Genomic DNA, 18,256 nt, shown 5'->3' with positions numbered 1-18,256 from the left:
CGTGAAATGGGCCCAGAGAGCCTCCTAGACATGAAGCAGGAGTAGGAACGAACGCAGGCTTCACACAGGCCTGGATCCAAAGCCACGTCATGGTCTCCGACCGCAGCACAGAGCACGATAGGAAGGGCTGTGAGCACCGTTTGCTGTGACACGGACCAGAACTAACCCTCTCGCTGCTGGAATCCATCCGTTTACGTCACAAAACTGCAGTTGCAGACCCCACGCAGAAAGGCCTTCCACGCTCCCCCACAGTCCTGTCACGGCATGATCTCCATGACTACGCCGCGATGTCCAGCTCCTCTGGACCTGGTGCTGGCCCCGAGACTGGCTGGGGAAAGCCCTCCAGCTCCCGCCACCCCCACCTCTGGTCGAATCCAACTCTGTACCAAAGTGCACGGGTGCCGGGCAGGCGCCAAAGGAAGCTGCAGCGGCCAAACGCCGAGAGCTTGCGCCCCATGCGGATGCATTGAGGGGGACAAAGGCCTCCGCGGCACTGAGCTGGCCTGGGGTACAAGGCCTTTGTGCAGGTTTCCAAGGAGATCACTCCGATGCTGTTACCATAGCAACTGTTGCTACCGCCCATTGTCCAGCAGCGCTCCACAGAAAGGCGGCGGGAAGTGGCAGGGGGGTTGTTGGACAAGGAAACTGGAAGAATTGGATTCACAGCAAGATTGAAAAACACGTTGGGGTGTGTCCTTTAAAGTCTGGTGGGGTGTACGTCACAAGGCTCCAATGTCCACACGAAGTGACTCGGGGCGAGTGCTGCTTTGTCACTCGTGAGGGTGGGGTTGAGGTGAGTCACGTGGCACACACAGTGCCCTCCACCCATGTGCTGGGTCCTGTGCCCTCGAGGCTCTCCCGAGAAAACACTCAGGTGGGAGTGAGGGCCATGCCAAGCTGCTGGGCCACAAGGAACCAAGGTAAGTGTCTCTCCCCTCCTGCCCCCTGCTGAAAACTTTCTTACAGGTAAGAGAGGAGCAAGTGACAAGTCCCTCTGACTTTCTGCTACTGCCTCATAACACCCACCATCAATCAAGTGTCCGTTTATTTAATCCAGTGAGAGCAGCCATGAGCTAGTTAGGAAAGTTCCATAAAAAACCAACATGCAGAAACACGCGGGTCATGGAAGACGTACTGGCCTTGGCGTCAGGTCTGAAGGTGAGATGTGAAGGTCAGTGCCGTCAGCAGGTACGTGCACGACTGTGGCACACACCTGCCCGGTGCCGTGGTGTCTTCCTGTGGGGACAGCGACTGCCGGCCCACGTCCCCTGGCGTCAGTCCCTCCGAGGAGTTGGCTCTGCTGTGTCAGCACCAGGTGCCGCTTACCTGAAACCACACCTGTTCTAGCAGAGGCTTCGACTCCAGTGAGTCCCGGCAGGGCTGCCGTGAATCCTTGTGTGTCACCCAACTCTGTTTGGAAAGTAGCTGGTACCCAACCGATTACTATGTCGTGAACATTATGGGAGACGAGATGGACTATGTCCCAAGCCTCCTGGTTGCTCTCTCATCTAGGCCATCAGACAATGTGCAGGCCCCAAGGCTGACAATTAGACCTGCCTTTTCCCCAAGGAGTGTTGGGAAGTTCAATTTCAACTGGGACTGAGATGCCGAAGTGACAGGAGTTCTCTGGACAGCAGGGGTGGAAAGCGGATGCTGTTTGGCAGAAAGCAAGCAAATGTCCAACCTGGCACAGGGCTCTGAGGGGAGAGACCGGGCGTGGGGAAAGATCCAGAGGGGAAAGAAAAGAGTAGAGATTACCACCGCTGCTACCCGTCCAGGAAGCCTTCACGGCCACAGCCAGACTCGCAAGGCTGCCAGGCAGCACCGCTGCACCCATGTCAGGCCTGGGTACTGCAGAGCCACACAGGGGGTCTCCACATGCTGACGGACGCACCCGGCAGAGGAAAGGAAATGCCATCCAGTCCTGTGGTCCTCATAAGGCCCTGCTCATGGTTTCCTGTCAAACAGCACTGCTGTCGTGGCTGGGACTGTGAGGCCACGAGCATCTGCCTGGCATGTCAGACAGGAGGGGTTAAGGACAGAGGTGAGGACAGCAGGTGCCGTCCCTGCCATGGGTGGGCAGCACTGGCTGGTCCTACGTGCCAGGAGGAAAGGAACCAGGACGACGTAAACATACCCGGTATCCTCACTGCTGTGACGGCCATCGGGACCCAGCACCTGGTCAAGGCCATGCAACCAAGAAGGAAGGGCCCCTGGGGGTCAGCGGCCGAGGAGTAATGCCATCGGTGCCCCAAGGGACACGCAGTCTGCTGTAAACACGACTCCCACAAAGTGACTTCCAGAACCTTCCAAGCCCCGCCTCCCATGCCAGCCGACTCCACGTGGCTGTCGTCTCCTCTCCGAGGCGCTTCTCTGCGGCCCTGACACAGGTCTGTCCAGCCAGGGAGCGTGGCTCCTTCTGCTCCGATCTCCCCGGCCACCCACAGGCCACACGCTGGCATCCGGTCTTCTCACCTCCGAGTCGAGACGCCTGAGGTCGTGCCCAGCAGTGCGCTGCCCGAGGCAAGAGCCGAGCGGGCACAGGTCCGCCTCGCCCCTCACCACCCACCCGCCAGCGCCCGCGGGCACTTGGTCCCACACACATGAACTTCGTGCTCTCAGTGGACTGACGTAGCCCAGACAGTAAGAATCATTTCTTTTCCGCGTAAGTCTGGGCACTTGTGCTGGACGGCCAGCACCAAGCTAAGAGACCTGGGAGGGGGCAGAGCCCTTCCTGATGACCCCCCTCACTCCTCAGGAAGGGCCTGGATGTGTCTTGTTTCCCGTGTGGCTCAAAAAACAAAAGTTAAATAAAAACGGATTCTGCAGCAAGGCAGCCTATTCACACACCACGGAAGTCTTGGCTATTTGGCCACACCGCCCTCCCTGGAAGCAACTTCTTTTCTTGGCTCCTGCTCTTGACTCTTTGGGAAGAATTCTGGCCACAAGGGCATCTGGTCTGTCATCTTGAAGACAGGCCACAGCAACCAATGACATCTTTACCCCAAGATGTTTTAATGTTGGTATAAATGAAACTCCTTAATGGAGCTAGTGGTTAGAGTGAGGTTCAAAGAATCCATCACCTCCGTCATTAAAACAGCCCAATGGGGACCAGAGAAAAGGGTCAGCAGACACTCACGCCAGTGACACTCTGACACTCACAAGCACCCAGTATTGGGGCCTAAACAGAGGCTCCCAGTTTGACCATTTCCTACCAAACCTGCTCTGCCTGCAGGGTCTGACAGTGTCCCATTCACAGAGCGATGTCTCAGGAGCAGTTGCTAATGGCCGCCTGGGCCGTTTCCAGTTCAGGCTGACGCAGCCAAGCTGACGAGAGCATCACGCACACGTGTGCGTGGACACACTGGGTAAACATACCTGGACGCGGGGCGCGGGGACATTAGGAAGTTGAGTGATCGACGTGAAGAGCTGCCCACCCCCCCAAAAGCGGCCGCCCGGTTCACAGCCCCCCCAGCAGGGAGGCCGAGCCCACACCCTCCCCCACAGCCACTGTGACCAGTGTTACCAGTGTCAGCCGTTCTCAGTCATGAGCGGTGGCTCCTTGTGGCTTTAATTTGCATTTTCCTGGTGACTTTTCACGTGCCTGCCTGCTATCTGTGTACTCGTATCTCTTTCGTGAAGCGATGGTTCAAATCTTTTGCCTACTTTTTAAATTGCATTGTTTGTTTTCTTATTATTGAATTTTCAGAGTCCTTTATACATTCTGGATACGCCAGAGAGTTACGTGGAAACGCTGCTGTCAGTGCGTTTGCAGGGACTGTTTTATATGACGTGACGTGGATTAGGAATGCTCGTTTAAGAGCCAGGAAAACTGCCCTCCTCGCTCGGTCACCGACTAGTGCACTCAGCGCCCAGACCCGTCAGTGTGAAATGCGACGACAACCCTACGTCGTTACCTCCACGTGTCCCTCCAGGTGCAAAGCTACAGTCCTGCGACCCATTACTCTAAACCACAGAGGCTTGGAGCGCTTGAAAATGACCCCGGGTCTCCCATACTTCAGCAGTTTGCTGGGTCCAAGGGAAGAATCCCTGAGAACATGTCTCATAAAGGAGGGTGGGGACGCACTGCTGACCCCAACTGGGGGGGAGACAGACGGGCTCCCCACACCTGTCCTGCCGAGCTGGGTCCTCCAGGCCACTGACCCGCTCAGCTCAACGATGGAAACATGGCCCAGATGCAAACGTGACTTCCCAGCAGAGCAGGTGCAGCCCTTCCGGGGTTGTGCCAGGCAGAGCCAGGCTCCCGCTCCAAGGGGAGGTGGTGCCAATGGCATGGCAGCTTTGCAAATCCAGACGGAGCTCCGATGGAAGGCAAATCACCCCCTAAGGTACCTGGGATCACCACCACAGGCTCACTGCAGCCCAGGCAACGCAAACAGGATCCTAACCAGCCTGCCATTCAGGCGCCGCTGGGGGAAGACGGTTCTTGTAACAGCTGTTTTGCAGGTTAAATGAGGTTTGGAAACTAGTCCGATGGGCCCCTGGACAATCAGCTAACGTGTCGGGCAGCCCAGGGGTATAATTCTTTCCGTTCAAACCGACTGAAAATTAGAAACATTAATGAAGGAAGATGTACCAGTGTGGCCCTGCCCCTCAGAAGTGCTCCCAAGAGCAGCCAGAGACCCTGCGGGTCCTAGACCCACGGGGACTTAGTCACAGGCCGCCCCCTCCCCCAATGGCACGAGACCAGTGAGTTTGCAGGCATGTTTTCAAATGCCCTCACTGGCCTGTTCCAACCGTTAACCCCCACCCCCGGCTGGAGGCCAGGTGCCTTGTTCACCACTGGATCGTCACGCCCAGCAGTGTTGGCACCCAGGTGCCCAGGAAATAGACGCGGGATGAACGGATGAACGAAAGACCGATGGGCGCCCGACTGAGGCGCTAATTACTGAGACGGTGACGTACTTCCCCGAGCCTCCGTTCCCACGGCTACAGTGCGGCCACCATGTTCACCTCTCACGAGCCTGGGGTCAGGACTGAACGAGAGACCTTAGGTGGAAGGAGGCTGCTGAAAAGGTGTGGCTACAGGCGGCCCAGACGGCCATCTCCCTGCCCACAGACGGCTTACCCTCCTGTTGACACGACAGCTGTCACCATCTCTCCTGGGCCTCGTCGCCCAAGGAGGCTCTTCCCAGAGAGGCAGCGTGGGGACAGACCTGCAGCCTGAACGCGCACACCCCCCCCACCCCTGCAGAGTGCTACCCCCTCCCCCACCACGTGGGTTACTGAAACCCCGTGACATGAAACGTCGCCTCTGCTCCTCACCAGCCCTGCGAGTCCTTCTGGCCTTCGTTTCTTGTCTCTAAGTGACAGCACTAAACGACCTCTCTGTCCCTTCCTGCTCTCACGGCCTGTTTCTGTCCTTCCTTCAGCTGATCTGACCACACTCATGTGTGCGTGTGCACAGGGTGCACAGGGAAACGTGCTCATGTCAGGCGTGGGTGAGACGGTGAGTTCTCCTTGCACAGCAGCCCCAGGGGACCAGGAGTGGGAACCGGGAACACCCGCCACCGCCTTCCGTTCAGGCTCTTTTCCTGTAATCACAGGCCACGCACACAGGCCCGGTTCTAATTAGGCAGAGCAGTGACTGCATCAGCCCCAAGCTTTGATCTCCCCATGGGGCACGTTTCTGCACTGCTGACCATGCTCCAGAGTCTGAAACATAAGCCAGGGACCTCCTTTGATAGTTCAGCCTTGACAAAGCTCCTGGTGGGCCCCCAAAGGTGCAGAGGCTGGGGAGAGGGCAGCAAAGAGGACCCCTGAAGGTGTAGGGGCCCCTGGAAGGGGCAGAGTCCCCCACCTGGAGAGGTACAGCGCCCCCGAGGTACAACACCCCCCCTACCACGTGAGCATCTTGGGTCGGACTGCAGAGCAGCCACATTCTAAGGCAGGAAGTGATCTGGGAGGATGGTACAGAAAGCGACCCAGGCCACACAGAGGACACCAGGCGCCCCTTGGGAGGGCTTAGACCAGGGGTGTCCAAACTTTTTACAATGTTTTTTACCAAGGGCCCTATGCGGTAAAATACACAAACAGCCGGGCCACTCACTCGAGGTGAAGTACGTATTGCCTCGCCTGGTTTGTTTAAGTCAACTAAATATATTTTCGGAATTTGCTGCGGGCCAATAAAAAACGGATTGCGGGCCGCAGTTGGCCCGCGGGCCGCAGTTTGGACACCCCAGGTTTAGACGCTGGAGACCGGGGGTAGCTTCGGAGAGGAGATGCCAAAATGATCCGCCTACTTCACAAGAGAGACTTTCCGTGGAGGAGAGTCCCGGAGCTCAGCTCTGACACCATCACCCTGTCCTAGACGACTGGCCGTCCCCATCCATGGTGTAGGACGCACGCTCTCTGGCGCAGCCCCCGTGCCTAAGGCAGGAAGCTTCCCACCCTTGCTCCGAGAACCCCTCACATCCGGACCCCACACTCACTCATGGCTAGGATTCCACGTGCTGTGTTTCCCACGCCCACAGCCTGGCACTTCGCCACCGTCACCCACTGCCAACGCCCAGGACCCAGACGATGCCACCTTCGGGAGCCACGTGCGCCCCTCGGCCCTCTGCACACCTGCCTGAGGTAGCAGCGCTCTCTGCACGTGCGTCTTTCCCGCAGAGTTGCAATGTCTGGGAGCAGACACCATGTCTTGTCCCAACAGTGGCCATGTCGCCTCCGCGACCCACCAACTGCTGAGTTTAAGGGAAAACGGATACTCGCGCCCCTTCTGAACCGCCCGCATCCCCGAGTGTGCGTGAGCCTGGGGAGGGTCACAGCTGGCTGGTACGTGCTCAGCACAGGACCTGGCCACACGCAGAGCTCCTGGAAAGCACAGCACGTGCTTTCAAAGCTCTGTCCCAAGTCCAAGCCGAGAGTCACACCGCTCTGTGGGACGGGCCACAAGGCTCTGGAAGCTCGCCTGTGGCTGGGGACTCGGGGAAGTGACGTGATGGCTAATGGGGACAGGGTTTCTTGCTGCTGTGACGCGACAGCCTTTAACCGTGCCGGTAGCACAACTCTGAACATACTACAAGCCACTGAGTTACATGCTTTAAATGGGTACACTGCAGAACGGAAGTTATTTTTAAAGAAATACATCAAATGACAGCACCTCATTCTAAGGACACCTGGGAAATGGCCAGGTCAGAGCCTGACCCTGCGATGAGACTCAGGACCCAGCCACCGGCCCTTCCAGCCGCCACCTGCAGGACCCGCAGACACGGCGGGGAGCTGCCTCCGGAGGCCTGCCTGGTGGTGAGGACAAGCGGGCCAGGTGCTCAAGTGGAACCCCCACTGGCACCAGCACCGGGGACCTTAGCAGGCGGCCAGCGCTCGGCCCCACCCCATACCTGTGGACTGAGCTCTGCGGGCAGGCCCAGCACTCGGTCCTCAGGAGCCCCAGAGGCCACTCAGGTGAGGGCCACGGATTGGTTTCTCAGTGTAGACTCTGGAGCTCGACTGTGGACCCAAGTTCTGCCTCCTCCTTTCCTGGCCAGGGGCCTGTCTCATGGGAGGTCCCTTCCGACCCCTGGATGAGTCCGTTCACAGCAGGAACTCACCGACGGGGCCTGGAGCAGAATGCAGACAGCAGGACTTGATTCTTTAAAGTTTTCAGGTCAGATTTTGGCTTCGCCTCATGGACCTGCAGCCTTTCTAGGCCAAACCAGCACAAAGCTGAGGCAGGTGCCAGAATCCAGGCACCAGGGTCCTACAGAAGGGTCAGGCTGTCCTGTAGCCGTGTCAGACCTCCCCACACACAGGGCACACACACGGGGCACAAAAGACCACAGCCTTCCCCATTTTCAGCTTCCCAGAGGAAAAGAAACCCCTCTCCCCCTTTTATGAGAGCAGAAGGGATAAAACGCTCTATTTATAAGCGGCAAAAGAAGCCAATTCCAATAGCAGCCGTTTAATCCCTGATGGCCGGGAGGGAGGAAGGAAATGAGCAGCTCCAAGCCTTCCAACCGCGGGCACCACCAAGCAGCTTCCAACAGAAACTGCAAAAACCATGTCTCTTCTCCACGAGCTTGGGGAGTCGTTTTCCTGCTACCTTAGGGACTCCCAGTCATGACGTTCAAATGTACGATGGCAAGTGCTCTGCGCCTTACACAGCGAGGGTCCCACAGTCACTGGAGTCGGTCCACCCCCACCCCTCCACACCCATTTCTCTCTCAAACTGCCACCAACCGAGGCTCAAGGGCCTGTCCCCACACAGATAGGGTACCTCGAGCTGCAAGCACGGATTTCACGTGAATTATGTGTGCTCATTAAACAGAATTGGAAAGTACGTAAATGCAGGAAGGGGAAACCAAACAGTCCTGTACCACTCTCCAAAGATAATCACCGTTAATCTTTTGGTGTCTTTCTATATTTTTAAATAAGTTTTGCTGTTGTTACAAAACTGATAGTCTATTTATACACCACTCTCAATGCTATTTAACTTAACATAAGATAAGCCTTTCTCCAAAATTCCTGCAATGTTTTAGAACCTCACTTCTAATCATATGTGACATTCTATTCTGTGGTGACGTAACTGACAGCGTGTGCTGGCTCCGTGCTGCACTGACCTCGGGGACACTGGCACCGGCCACACGGTGCCAGCAGCCACAGTGGCTGAGCGCCTGAAGGACCAGTGTGATTGAAGACGTGAGGTGTGGAGAACACACCAGATTCTGAAGACTTGGTACAAGGATGAAAAATACCTCAAGAACTTTATCTTCGTTACATATTGAAATAATACTTGAATATACTGGGTTAAATGAAGCCTTTACTAAAATTAATGCAACCTGGCTCTTTCGACTTCCTGAACGTGGCTGCTAGGAATTTTACACTACGTCTGTGACCTGCGTTGCATTTCTGTTGGACGGAGCTGCTCCACACCCACGATGCCTTGCCAGCTGTCTTGCCAGCAGAGGGTGCTAGGAGGACACCGGAGGGGGTTCTCTTCCGGGTACTGGGGCTTTGTCCCGGCTCCTAGCTTCCTAGCTCACCGCTTCCTGCTGGTGGCGTGTGGCACTCCACCCCCAGTCCTGCTGCCACTCCAGGACTTCTCCACCAAGCCCTGGGTCCCGACACACCTTCCCAGGAGGTCTAGGTCTTTGGGGGACCCACTTTCCACGGGTATGCTCCCTCAGCCCTAGGGCTGCTCTTGTATTCTTTCAAGTTCTGTATAAACCTCTGAGCCGTTCGTTCTCATTTACTAGTTAGGAATTCTTTCCACAGAATTTTCCATGCTCTCACGACGGGTGCCCTGTCTCCTGACTGGACCTGCTGGGGACAGTTAGAAACGAGGAAACTCAGTGTCTGGGGGTCCACGAAGCCCCAGCAGCTGCCCTGTCTCCTCAGGCACCGTGTCCCCCTCCTCTGTAGTCTCTTCCCTAAAACAGACACGTCCACTTCCCACCACCCCGAGATGGTCTCCAGGGATCTCAGACTCCATGTCAGTCAGTGAGAGCCCTGCCTTCTGCTCACTCACCAAATATTTGCTTAGCTCCTGTTCTGTTGGTAACGCCTGGGCAGTGGGTGGAGAGCGGTGAAGGGATGGGCGGAAAGGTCACACACAAAAGAGAGGCAAACAGGTGAAACAGAAACTGCCTTCTGGTACCTGACAGCCTAGCAATAAAATAAAGCAAGGGACAAATCACTATCATGTAACAGGAAATAACACAAAATAAAAAACAAAACAAAAGCAGCAGCTATACTCTAGTGGCCCCAGGAAAATACAGAGAAAAAGCAGAAAGAGCTTCCTGTGAGTCTGTCCTCCCGGCAGGGTCCCTGAGCCCCTCTAGGCACCGAGCAGCTGTTACCCGCAGGTTCTGCTGTCAGCAGTAGCTGGGGGGTGGGGTCCTACCGCACGGTCAGCTTCCGGTTCTCCTCCTCACCTCTGCCTCCTTCCCAAGCCGCAGGCCAGCTCTGGTGACAGGGATGGGACGGCCTGGGGACAAGCCTGAGCCATGAGGCAGCTCCCTGTCATCAGTCAGGACTGACACCCCAACCCAACCCCACCTGTATTAAAGGGTGAAGGATTTGACCTGCTCCCGGGAAATGTGAGTGGTAGAATTTCTATGATTCTTTGTAAAAGATCCCAGTTCTCTGCCAGAATTTGTCTTGTCACCTGATCCTTGCTCTTGGTGACCACAGTTCTTCGGAGGCCACACGATGACCGGAGTGTGTGGCGCTCCTTGGCACGTCTACATGCATGTGTTTGTCTTGTTTCTCAGGCACTGCGTCTGACCACACGTCAAGTACGGTGTCCCGTCACGTGCAGCCTGTGAAAACCTAGAGAGTGGGCCTGAGGCTCTGAATGACGCTTCTTCCTCCAGAGGTGACTGGTGTTTCTCCCAGTGGCAGGTGGAGAGAGAACAGGCACCTGCCCCAAGGGAGCGGGTCAGAGCTACGCATCCCCGTGCGAGCTGGTCTGTGGGCACTTGGCCCTGCCTTCCAACAGACAACCTCTCCAGGTCCAAACGGAACGGTGGCTGCTCATCTGGACTCTCCCAGGTGAGCCCTGACCAGCCATGCGTCTGCCAGTTCTGAGACTACCACAGGCTCTGTCCACATTTACCCTCTTCGCTGCCACGCACAAACTGGCAAACGCGCAGACGGGAGTGGCACCTGTGACCCTCCCCAGGCCACACTGCTCAGCGTCCTCCATGTTTACACCCACACACGACGTGCGCACATACGCTTCTCTAGTACTCACGCTGGGATGATGAGTACAACAAACTACTCGGACAAAACCAGAAGCAGCCCAGGAAAAAATTACTGATTGCGTGCTCGAGCTTCTCAGCCTAACCTCTATGCTTTTTGTATTTCAAACTCTCTAGACCTCCCTGTGCCTGGGCCACCTCCTTCCCACTTTCTCACTTGTGTGACAATGTCTAGTCCATTGCGGACACACTTCTTATGGCCCGGTGCTTCTCATCTGAGATTTCCACCTGGATCCTTTCACTCACTGCTTGACAGACTCCGACCTTCATCCTGGAAACACGACCCCTGCTGTATCTCTGCAATTGTAAACACACACATTTTTAAGGGTCTTTCCAGAATGTTCCTTTGTTCCTGCCTGTGGGTCTGGACTCTCTTGTTTGAGGGGTTGGCTGCCTGCCTTTCACGGACGTGGTTTTACTTGAGTGCTCTGAAATTCTGTTGGCAAACTCACCTTGCCCAGAAACTTCCTTTATCTGCCCCTCCCAGGGAGCTGATATTATGCTGAGCCCTGCTCTACAGGACATGCAAAGTTCAGAGGCAACAGGTCTGGGCAAAGTTCGGAGGCAGGTTTCGAGGATTTCCTCCTCGTGGACCACAGAACATGAGCTGTCAGCCACTGTGTGCTGCCCAGTCTGGGTCCTGCTCTTGTGCCCACCTGCTGCCTTCCTGGTCACAGGAGGGCGGCCCATCCCTGAGGACCCGTGTTGGCTCTCAACTCCAGGGCACGCCCAGGGACACGCCCTCCTGCTGGCTGCCAGGTGCCAGGTGCACGCAGCCCTGTCTGGCCCATCAGCCTCACACCTCTCCATGTCTGGTCCCGAGGTGTGCCTCTTGACTTTGAATGAAGTTATCATTTTTAAAAGTTGTTTGTGTGCGCTTACACCAGAGGAGAGGGGATCTTGAATGTGTTTACTCTGTTCACAAGAAGTCCACCAAGAAATGTTCATATGGCCCTCTGAAACACGAAAACGCTCACATGCTTTAAAAAAAGGAAGTTATGACTTTTTTTGTATAGAAATAGATACCTTAAATAACATAAATGCATAGGGAAAAAAAGACTGGAGAATATACTCCAGAAATGTTAACAGCAACAACTTAATGTTGCATCTAAGGTTGATAATTTGTAAAACCTTCTCTCAGAAGGGTTGTCCCTCTTAGTGTCACAGTTACCTGCATCCAACATGACACGTATCTTTCCTTCTGACCTTTAAGTTCCAGTTCTAAGACCATGTACCTGTAAAGTTCAAACACCTGGAAAACCCCACTGGTGTTATTTCCTCAGCTAAAGAAGGTAACAGGAGGAGAGAAGAATTTGCGAATGTCAGAAGCACAAGGAACCCGCCCGAGGAACCCGCCCGAGGACACGTCAGCCCTAAGAAAGCGGTGCCTTCACTGCACAGCAGGGCAGGTGGTCTGGGGGCTCTCTGGGCCTGCATGCCCCTGAGCTCACCTGTCCACTGGGGGCTGCCTGTCTTGTTCTCTCCCTCTCGCTCCCAGAAACACTCTGAGACCTGAACGAAAAACTGCCCCGCTTAGAATCTGGATATGGCATCTTCTGCTCTCGACTTACAGGTGCAGTTTCCACGTGCGTGGACCCACCTCCCTAACCCTATCCTCCCAGTTGTTTTTTTTTTGGTTTTGGTCTTGCCTTGAGGAAACAGAGGACACATTCAGGACAGGAAAACGAGCTGTCCTGAGATGAGCAGAGCAGGCCCCGAAGTATGGGGCGGGGGAGGGGAGGGGCTGCAGGGGTCAAAGGAGGCGCAGAGGGCTTTTGGGGGGAGGGGGTGGTTTCCAGGTCAAAGCAGAGACAGAATGTTAATAAGATTCTGAGGTTAAGGTCAGGGTTCAGTTAACCTGTGATTCAGAGATTCTAAGAAAAATTCCTAATTGCGCTTATCATTGTTTACATGAAACACTTTCTTTATGAATCACCTGTTAAAGTCACCTGTTTTAATAGACCCAGTTTAGGAGACGGAGCGTAGGAAATTACTAGAATTCCCAGCCATGCAACTCAGACGTCTGCTGCTCCTGTGGCTGCGGTAGCTTATTTGCAGCAAAACCCTAAGACGGACGACAAGGTCAAGGACACGCTCAGCACGGTGCAGGGCTGCAGAGCGTGTGTCACCTCTGAACCCCAGGACACGTTTCTGTGCCTGGACACCTTGGGCAGCGGCTGAAGGCCACCGGAGGGAGGTCACTCTTGGGACGTTTGTAAACAGTGATTCTGATCTGTGCTCTGCTGCTTGGCACCCGCAGGTTCACGGGCTGTGTGTGGGGGGGGGGGTCACACTTGTAATTAACACGCTTTGCATTCCTAGAACGTGCTTCTCATCTACGCGCAACAGGAATGAACAGTCACTGTCTTGGGTATAATTTCAGGACGATTTTCTTAAAGAGTCCACATGCCTTGTTACACCATGGTTGAAATGTTCAAAAGGTCTTTGAACAGAGCACTAAGGTGGCCTTATAACCGACAAACAAGCTGAAATAGCCACTGGTGAGGTTGTTCCGTGTACACTACGTGAAAGGATGCCTCCAGCTCACCACCAAGTGAGAAGAACGGCAGCTGCCCAGCTGTGTGGTGAAGCCCATTTCTGTTGTAAAAGTGGTAGCTGGCCTTTGTTAGTGGCACATCCCAGATGCTTTGTTAGACATTGATATGGGCTTTCAATTTAATATGCACTAACAGCCCTGTGAGTTACTAAATATGCTCCATTTGAAAACCGGGGGAAACAAGGCTCAGGGAGGTGCAGTGGTTTGCCTGGTTGCAGGGGCTGTGAGCAGAGGCGGCAGGCTTGGAACCAGAGACCGTGCTCTTAACATGTGAGAGTGTGTGTGAGAGAGTGTGCATGTGTGTGTGTGCGTGTGTGAGAGAGAGGGAAAGATCGCCCAGAGTGTCGATGGTGATGAACTCTACAGGGGAAGGGGAGAAGATGTGATCTTCTTCTAAACAACTTGGATTTTTTTCCCCAGCAAGAAATTCTAGCTGTAATCGAAAAAGGAGAAAGACAGACAGACAGCCGGCCAGTCAGCAGACCTGCCGTGTACATTCCCGAGCAGGCTAACACCCTGCACTCAGACCATCACCTCAAAAATGTGTTTAAAGGGTTTTTTTGGAATAGAGCCCTGATCATTAGTCAACAAATTCTGGATAATAAGACTCATTATCTGATGAACATATTAAAGAGAAAAATCATAGCAATTTCTTTTTTTCTATTTGTCCCAAAGGTTCCGAGAGCAAAAAAAATAAATACCCATAGCAAAACGATGAGGCCCCAGGAAAAGCACAGGTTTACTTGATGAGGTCTCTAAAGAGTCAGAATTAAGAGCCAGAATGGAAAGTGACCACCTGGGCAACACAGGAGGGCCTCGTTCGTGTGTCTTTGGAAACCCAGAGTCAGCCGAGTGCTGGCCTTGGGGTGCTGCAGGCACCAGTGGGGCCGCCAAGGTCAAGCCTGCAGCCCACCGGCTCGTGAATGAGAAGCTCCTTTTAGCAGCTGCACTTCCTCAGTGTGGCCGGGACGCGGTTTGCGAGCTCAACGTCCCCTCTGGACACTTGTGTTCTTTGTACACTGTCCCTCCTGCCCCACGCCCCCCCGTCTAAATGTCTGCTGTCTGTGCTGTGACCCAGATGCAGGCAGCACACAGCAGGAGCTCAGAGTCTCACTGAACACAGGGACGGACGAATGGACGAGGAAGGAACGGCCACCCCACAGCTCTGTCCACGTGCCCAAGGAACTGCCTCACTTGGTGCGTCACTGTCCACTCCTTCCCAGGGGCAGAAGCTGCCTCCTGGACGGTGATGTCATAGGTGAGGCTTCCCACCACTTTCCCTCAGCGGCAGGCACACTGGAGAGTCAGTGAGCCCTAAAGCTCACCGCTGAAAACCTGATGGCTGGCTGGACGTTTTCAGGGCGACTCTGAGCTCGGCCCTTCCCCCAGGGGGCAGCCATGCCAGAGTCCAGCGCTGTCCCCAACAGTGAGCTGTTCGAAGGAGTAATTACATGCCAGTCTGTGTCCCTGATGAGCCAGCCCTTCAGAAAGGAAGCGGATTTTCATTCGCTTGCATGGGTTTTTTTTTTGGTGGGAGAGAGGAAGGAAAGCCAGAGACTGAAAAAATAAATGAAGAGCTGGGGCCCTGACCCGCAGCCACTGGGTAGGAGAACAGATAACGGACGACAGCCGATTTCTGGGGCCCGGGAGATAGAAAGGAGGACACACACTGGAGCCTGCCCGAGACCTGAACCAACAATGGGGACTCTATGACGAGTGGCTCACGTCCCCAAGACGACCGCTACTGACTGCTGACATCGCGAGATGCCAGACACCGCTCACCTGTGACACAGTGAGGTAGTGTCCTCATCGCTGTGTCACAGGTGAAAAAGCAGTGCTGGTTCCGGAGCTCAGCCGCTCAGTGACAGGCGGCTGGCGAGTGGCAGCCGGCTTGTAACTGAATGCCCCGCCCACTGCATAACACCTGCTGGCACCTACGCTGCTGCCACACCAGAGGCCTTCCCCAGGGCTAACCGCGGGTGTCCTAAGACAATCCGAAACTAAACAAAACGAAAAGGGGCTGAGGCCAAGCCACGAGGCCACCGACCAGCGCTCTGGTAACACAAGCAGGGCGGAGAAGAGAAATTTCGGAGTGGCAGGATAAGCAGGGTGCATGTGCGCAGAGCTACATCTGCCCTCCGGCAGAGGCAGCAGCTGGCAGAGACCCCGCGTGGGCAGTGGGGGTGCTGGAAGGGACAGGCTGCCCCACTCCATGGCAGGCTGGGCTCCAGGAACAGCGGAAGCCTCAAGTCAGGGGGCCATTCAGCAAGGGGACCTGGTCCTGGACAGGTTCTAGTACGGCCCCCTCGGGTCCATGCCCCGGGACCACCAACCCCACTCGGCCCTGGCCTAGGGTGGTGCAGGAGCGGGAGCCAGAGTGGGATGACAGACACACCGTGTCACCATTAGGAAACCCTCAGTGTGACCACTCAGGCGCAGCCAGAGAAGCTTGGCTTACGGGGGGAAGAGACCTCGTGACACTGTCGTCACAGCAGTGCACTCGTCAGCCTGCCTGTGTAACCCGCGTTCACGGATGGGGAAACTGAGGCTCCGCGGGGACAAGTGACTTCACACCCACCCACGGTTACACCTCAGACCATCAGTCTCCCAGCTGAACATTCTTACTCCTTGAGCAGCGATTTCCAAATTTGTAAAGTCCCAGAACTGCTTCAGATAGAATCTTCTCTGGACGCTCAAATCTCAAAGCCAGTCAAAAGCAGAACGGCTTTGATGGATGCGAGGGTGGGGGAGGGGGAATTGCAGGCCCAGCTTCAAGTCCCCTCTGCCTCTCGCTGGCCATGAGTCCCGAGGAAGTTCGTCACTCTGTGTAAGACTCAGTTTCTCCATCTCCAGCAAGGAAAACATGCCTCCCTCGCGGTGACTTCTGAGAAATATGGGAGATTACGCGACATTCCCACTCTCACCCAGGACGGCATCACCGTCACCGTGACCCGGGCGCACACTCAACTCCCACGTTGAGTGTGCCATCTCCAGCCATGGTCACAAACCAGGCAGCAGAGCAGCCGAAGCTTCACTTAAAAGCTGACACTGACCGAGTGAGAGAAGGGGAAAGATAAAGAGAAGTGGGTGCAGGTTCCGTCACGCTCACAGGGATGACGCAGGCTGCCCCCCGCTCTGGCGTCGGTGAGTCAGACACAAGCACTCACGCTGCCTCTTTGGCACCAGCCGTACCTGGGACACCCACAGTCATTGCAACACCAATGGTGGAGCCTGAAGCACAGAGATGTGTCAGGACCCGCCTGGGAAGTGGGGGCCACACGAAGGAGCCCTCAGGAAGGACCTGCGGCCTGCTGGATCCCCGGCCTGCTGGATCCCTGGCCTGCTGGATCCCCGGCCTGCTGCATCCCCGGCCTGCTTCATCCCCCGCCTGCTGCACCCCCCGCCTGCTTCACCCCCCGCCTGCTGCACCCCCCGCCTGCTGCACCCCCTGCCTGCTGCACCCCCGGCCTGCTGGATCCCCAGCCTGCTGGATCCCTGGCCTGCTGCACCCCAGCCTGCTGCACCCCAGCCTGCTGCACCCCCGGCCTGTTGAAGGCACATCCCTGGGAAGCCGGAAGCCCCCGGAGATGCCCGAGGGGGACAGGGAAGCCCGGCTGCCGTGGGCAGGGGACGTTTTATGCCACTTACACTGTTCCGCTCCACTCACTGACGTGGCCTGGAGGGAAAAGGCCACTTTTCAAAAACTTTTTCAGAATTCAGAAATAACACTCATGAATCAGTGAGTCAAAGCAACCATAGGAGGGAAGAGCAAGAGAAATATGACGACAGACAAATTACAGCACACGCGGTGTCAGCCATTCTTTATAGAGAAGAGGGGTCACCAGATGGAAAGTGAAGCAAAATACTTGTAGCTCCACGAGGTGTTTCCAGAACACAGAGAAAAGTGACAAGTATGTAGGACGAGAGGCAAAGGAGTCCACAGGGACTGAAGGAATGAATGCGTCTAACAGCGACACGACGCGCAGGTTGGCGGAAGGGGGAGGTGAGCGGCGCAAGGAGCGGAGGACGGCGAGAACGATTCCTGAACAAAGGACAACGAGCCGGAAGCCAAACCAAGACGCTCGGGAGGCTCCAGCCCCGGCTTCACACGGGCGCCCGGCCTGGGGCGCAGCGTCCCGTCATGTGTCACCGTCTCCCTCTGCTTCTCTCCAACGAGGCCGCAGCTGCCGAGACCATGCCTTCTGCCACCTGCCTGTCTCCAGTGCCCAGCCTGGCACACTCAGTGCTAAACTGGTGATTGTGCACTGAAAAAATGAGCTAACGAACAACGGACGCCACAGGGACGGGCAGCAAAGCCAGGAGACACAGGAGAGGCGCTCCAGCCCATCCGTACCCTCGGCACCGCTTCTGACTGTGTGTGCCGCACCCGCCAAGAAGCCTTGGGTCCGGCAGGACCAGGCCCCCCTTGCACAGCGAGGCCTGCTCAGCGCTGGCGTTTGGATCTTACACAGAGACCACCAGACAGGCTTGAATGGAGAAAATGAGATGACACAAGTGGAGTTACGTCCATGGCCAAGGTTCTAACGCAGGAGGAAGGCTGGCTGTGCGTCAGGCCTCCCTGCCCAGGACAAGGAGGCCATTGAGAGCCGTGCAGGTGGTGGCAGCGCCGGCCCCAGGGCTCCGGGCGTGGTATTTCCCAGGGAGCACAGGGGTCAGCAGTAAAACACGCCGCACAGGCCCCTGCCCGGGGAGCTGGCACCACACCTGCCAGCTGGGCCTCACTCCAGGCAACCTGACCAAAGTCAGGAAAGCTCGTAATTCATCCAGAGGAGAATTTAAAACCAATCCAATTAGTCAGGTATGACTGCAGAAGGGACATTGAATGTCACCCAGATTCAACAGTGACGACAGGAAGTTGGGGACGCAGAGGGCGGGGGGCACATCCCTCTTTCCTCAAAGCACGTGACCCAAGTGAAAGTGGAAAGTCTCAGCGTCTGGAGTACGGCACCTGCAG

The 18,256-nt window shown here is 55.8% G+C and overlaps 1 protein-coding gene across 7 annotated transcripts in view; it reads right to left on the bottom strand.

Annotated features, from left to right (window-relative positions):
- C22H1orf226 (chromosome 22 C1orf226 homolog) overlaps nt 1–18,256 on the bottom strand; it is a 126,672-nt gene that overhangs the window by 42,568 nt on the left and 65,848 nt on the right. The window contains exon 1 of one of the 7 annotated variants that reach the window (XM_033092417.1): nt 9,866–9,893. The exons of the other annotated variants lie outside the window; for them this stretch is intronic. The gene's annotated coding sequence lies outside the window, so the exon portion shown is untranslated. Of the gene's footprint in view, nt 1–9,865; nt 9,894–18,256 lie in introns of those variants that run through there. 7 annotated transcript variants of the gene reach the window in all.

The sequence above is a fragment of the Rhinolophus ferrumequinum genome, chromosome 22 (genome assembly GCF_004115265.2).
Source record: "Rhinolophus ferrumequinum isolate MPI-CBG mRhiFer1 chromosome 22, mRhiFer1_v1.p, whole genome shotgun sequence".
NCBI classification, from domain to species: Eukaryota; Metazoa; Chordata; class Mammalia; order Chiroptera; family Rhinolophidae; genus Rhinolophus; species Rhinolophus ferrumequinum.
Note: the sequence above shows the minus strand (reverse complement) of the source record. Positions and strands in the feature narration are given on the sequence as shown.